The 5,000-nt window shown below is 53.5% G+C and overlaps 1 non-coding gene across 1 annotated transcript in view; it reads left to right on the forward strand.

Moving 5' to 3' along the window:
• The first annotated feature begins 4,176 nt into the window (after positions 1-4,176).
• Positions 4,177-5,000, forward strand: part of LOC124773881 — a 1,909-nt gene continuing 1,085 nt past the window's right edge. Inside the window, exon 1 of the ribosomal RNA XR_007014966.1 lies at positions 4,177-5,000. This exon is cut by the window's right edge and continues 1,085 nt beyond it. This is a non-coding gene — a ribosomal RNA (small subunit ribosomal RNA).

Consider the following 5,000-nt stretch of genomic DNA (forward strand, 5'->3'; position numbering starts at 1 on the left):
TCCTCCAACGACGATACCGCCATCTATGCGACGCCAAGCCGATTAAGACAGCGATGGCGCCACAGTGCCCGCCTTTCGACGCCACCCACAAAGCCTGCAGCCTCTGTCGACCATAGCACCCAATCTCCAGTGGCTCTGCCGCACGAAGCCGTGGACCGGCAATGACTCCACCCGCACCCGTTCGTGCACCACCCCAACCGCCACACGCGCACCTCCAGCGGATGAACGGCGGAAGTTTCCCGCACTCGTAAAGTGCAATCCACCCCTATAACTTGCGTTTCATGAAGAGTTATTTCCAATATGCGACATTCCCGCTGTCCCTATACATGAGCCGCGACCTGTACCACTTACGAGCGAGAGACGCGATCGCGTTGCTCACTGTACGGCGTCCGATACCGAGCCATCAGCATGTCGGTCCCCATGCGCGTTGCACTCGCACTCGCAGTCGCAAAAACGTGGGGCAAATATATTACGCGGAAGAGCTATAACAGACCGAGCCCCACTGCATGGGGGGAGTCTTTGTCACTAATGTACACAGATGGAACATTTTGGACTGGAACCAGATTACCCGTACACACGGCGCTGATTAGTAATCAATGCAGAGCCATCAAACTACAGCAAATATACACAACTGTCCGTATACATGCTGAAAGAGTCTGCCCACAATGGGAACCACACGTCAGCCAGACACTCTGATCACGCACCACTCTCTGCTTCTAACAGGCGCACATACAATATGTAAGCACCAGCATGGAACAACATCCAGTGCATCTTCTCCGCCACATTACACAATCCACACTATCACAACCAGACCAGGAGGTCCATGCGGAAAATACAATATCCCAGCCTTTCGACATCCACCATTGCGCAGACCAGGCACCAACACCCACACATGTCCTATACAACGGTGCACCCAACATCACAATAGTACCTCCTGTCACAGCGCACAAACAATGACATGAGTCAAAGACACAGGTCTCACACAAGCATAGAATTGGAGCGCCGCCTCTAATAAGCCAAAGGTGCATCCTGACGTGACAAATCTGATCATGTCACAAGCATTCACTTACTATAATCACTATCAACGAACCTGCCGCCCCCGCCCCCCCCCCCCTACACCTTTCCTTACAACAACGTGTAACCTAACCTAACCTAACCTAACCTATGTTGTACCTTAACCTAACCTATGTTGTACCTTAACCTAACCTATGTTGTACCTTAACCTAACCTATGTTGTACCTTAACCTAACCTATGTTGTACCTTAACCTAACCTATGTTGTACCTTAACCTAACCTATGTTGTACCTTAACCTAACCTATGTTGTACCTTAACCTAACCTATGTTGTACCTTAACCTAACCTATGTTGTACCTTAACCTAACCTATGTTGTACCTTAACCTAACCTATGTTGTACCTTAACCTAACCCATGTTGTACCTTAACCTAACCCATGTTGTACCTTAACCTAACCCATGTTGTACCTTAACCTAACCCATGTTGTACCTTAACCTAACCCATGTTGTACCTTAACCTAACCCATGTTGTACCTTAACCTAACCCATGTTGTACCTTAACCTAACCCATGTTGTACCTTAACCTAACCCATGTTGTACCTTAACCTAACCCATGTTGTACCTTAACCTAACCCATGTTGTGCCTTAACCTAACCCATGTTGTGCCTTAACCTAACCCATGTTGTGCCTTAACCTAACCCATGTTGTGCCTTAACCTAACCCATGTTGTGCCTTAACCTAACCCATGTTGTGCCTTAACCTAACCCATGTTGTGCCTTAACCTAACCCACGTTGTGCCTTAACCTAACCCACGTTGTGCCTTAACCTAACCCACGTTGTGCCTTAACCTAACCCATGTTGTGCCTTAACCTAACCCATGTTGTGCCTTAACCTAACCCATGTTGTGCCTTAACCTAACCCATGTTGTGCCTTAACCTAACCCATGTTGTGCCTTAACCTAACCCATGTTGTGCCTTAACCTAACCCATGTTGTGCCTTAACCTAACCCACGTTGTGCCTTAACCTAACCCACGTTGTGCCTTAACCTAACCCACGTTGTGCCTTAACCTAACCCATGTTGTGCCTTAACCTAACCCATGTTGTGCCTTAACCTAACCCATGTTGTGCCTTAACCTAACCCATGTTGTGCCTTAACCTAACCCACGTTGTGCCTTAACCTAACCCACGTTGTGCCTTAACCTAACCCACGTTGTGCCTTAACCTAACCCACGTTGTGCCTTAACCTAACCCACGTTGTGCCTTAACCTAACCCACGTTGTGCCTTAACCTAACCCACGTTGTCCCCTAAAGTAACCCACGTTGTCCCCTAACGTAACCCACGTTGTCCCCTAACGTAACCCATGTTGTCGCCTAAACCTGCTCTGTAATTGTTATACGACTCGTTCAATTAGTGTAGTGTTGCCCACCCGCAACCCTCGCAATATAGTTCGCTACTCGCACTGCCCGCTCCCCTGTGTATCGCTTCATGTTAAACACCTTGCAAGTCTTGCTGACTTTCCACATGCTCCTGCTGTACACTGTAATGTGGATGGCAGCAGGACGTACATGCCGCCCCTCCCCACGTCCCCACCTTGCCCCCCTGCCTTCGCAAGCTGGTTGGTGAGAAGTTTGCATGTTCAATGCCCTTCGCATGCGACGTACTCAGGCTACGTTGTGGTGCGGCCTGTGTCAACCGTCCGCTAATGTCGTACGCGTAAACCACAATCTGTACTGCACATTCGTCCTTATGTACCGAATGATACATCGTGGCACATGTGTGACCGTACAACGACTGCGCCCAAAAACGGCGGACCATACAGTGCAAATATTGTGCACGCAGCTACGTGTCGTCTCCCTATGAGAGCTGGATTGCAGTGTGGTACGCCATAGAGACGTGTGGGAGGAACGGACGCCGTGGATGGCGATCAGCATGAGCTGTCTGTTGATGTATTCGGACCTAGTCGTCTCTCCTCACACACCGTGATGGCATGGTGCACCGCGTTCCATATCTGCGACATGCTACAGAGGCCGGTTGACAGTCGTTCGAGCAATGGACATCGCATACGTACGGGGGCCACCTTCCACGTATTGTCTAGGCGTGCACATTTTGTTGCGTGTATGTGGGCAGACGTAGTGTGGCGTGACACCTGACACAGGCATGCAATAATCGTTGAAGTTGCAAATGGCGATGGACGCCTGCGTTTTCTGGTGAAGTTACGCAAATGAACAAATGGTAACCTGTTGTGGTGCGGTTGTTCTCGCTAGGGGTGAATCGGTGATGGCGACGATAGGTTGAGGTACGAACCGGTTGTTCCAGCGATACCCACCATGCCGACGAAACTGAACGGCATCTGGGTGTGAAGCGATACGCGGCGGTGGCTGGGTGGGACCGTCCCCGGCCGGTGAGGGGGCGCCTCCCGGCGTGCTGGCCGCGCGGTGCGTGGGCGCACGCGCTACAGCCGGCTGGTGGGGGCGGCCAGTGGCAGGCGCGCCGGCCGACGGACGCGGCAGGCGTCGCAGCTGCGCGCCGGCGCACCCTGCGCGCGGCGCCGTGCGGCCAAAGTAGGTCCTCGCGGGCCCGGTGCGAAGCGCGGTGGACATCTTCAGTGTGCTGGTCCGATTGAGGACTGTGTGCGTTGAGGATGCGCCGCCGCCCGGCGCTCGGCGCCGCGACGCCGTCTGCTGCTCGGTCGCCCCAGCGGTTCTCGCTGGTGGTTTGTATCGCAGCTGTGCGGATGTGTTGGCGCGTGCGCTGTGCTGGGAGAGTTCGCTTCGGCACCCAAGTGGGGCTTTTGTCCTTCTGTGGCGCTGGCGTTGGAGCTGCCGGTCACCGTAGGTGGCGCGTGTTGTCTCCCGCCGGCAATGCCACGACAGCACGCTCCCGGGCCTCTGTCGGCAGCGGCAAGCTCAGTTGGGAGCACGGGTGGTCGCACCGAAAGCGTCTACTCGCCTAACTCCGGGCGATTGCGCCTCTCTCGAACCCGACCAAGTACTTGGGACGGCGCTGCGCGCCGCCGGGACCTGAGAGGGTTTCGAGGTGTATTGTGCAGGGGAGCTCAGCCTCCTCCTGTTTGCAGAATGATTGAGCGGACGCTTGCGTGTTCGCGCGGGCCCCCGGGACACACTCCCGGGCGGCCGGCTGCTCAGCTCTAGTTGACGCAGCTCCCTGGTTGATCCTGCCAGTAGTCATATGCTTGTCTCAAAGATTAAGCCATGCATGTCTCAGTACAAGCCGCATTAAGGTGAAACCGCGAATGGCTCATTAAATCAGTTATGGTTCCTTAGATCGTACCCACGTTACTTGGATAACTGTGGTAATTCTAGAGCTAATACATGCAAACAGAGTCCCGACCAGAGATGGAAGGGACGCTTTTATTAGATCAAAACCAATCGGTCGGCTCGTCCGGTCCGTTTGCCTTGGTGACTCTGAATAACTTTGGGCTGATCGCACGGTCCTCGTACCGGCGACGCATCTTTCAAATGTCTGCCTTATCAACTGTCGATGGTAGGTTCTGCGCCTACCATGGTTGTAACGGGTAACGGGGAATCAGGGTTCGATTCCGGAGAGGGAGCCTGAGAAACGGCTACCACATCCAAGGAAGGCAGCAGGCGCGCAAATTACCCACTCCCGGCACGGGGAGGTAGTGACGAAAAATAACGATACGGGACTCATCCGAGGCCCCGTAATCGGAATGAGTACACTTTAAATCCTTTAACGAGTATCTATTGGAGGGCAAGTCTGGTGCCAGCAGCCGCGGTAATTCCAGCTCCAATAGCGTATATTAAAGTTGTTGCGGTTAAAAAGCTCGTAGTTGGATTTGTGTCCCACGCTGTTGGTTCACCGCCCGTCGGTGTTTAACTGGCATGTATCGTGGGACGTCCTGCCGGTGGGGCGAGCCGAAGGCGTGCGACCGCCTCGTGCGTGCTCGTGCGTCCCGAGGCGGACCCCGTTGAAATCCTACCAGGGTGCTCTTTATTGAGTGTCTC

This window comes from Schistocerca piceifrons, unplaced genomic scaffold (assembly GCF_021461385.2).
Source record: "Schistocerca piceifrons isolate TAMUIC-IGC-003096 unplaced genomic scaffold, iqSchPice1.1 HiC_scaffold_959, whole genome shotgun sequence".
In the NCBI taxonomy this organism is placed as follows: Eukaryota; Metazoa; Arthropoda; class Insecta; order Orthoptera; family Acrididae; genus Schistocerca; species Schistocerca piceifrons.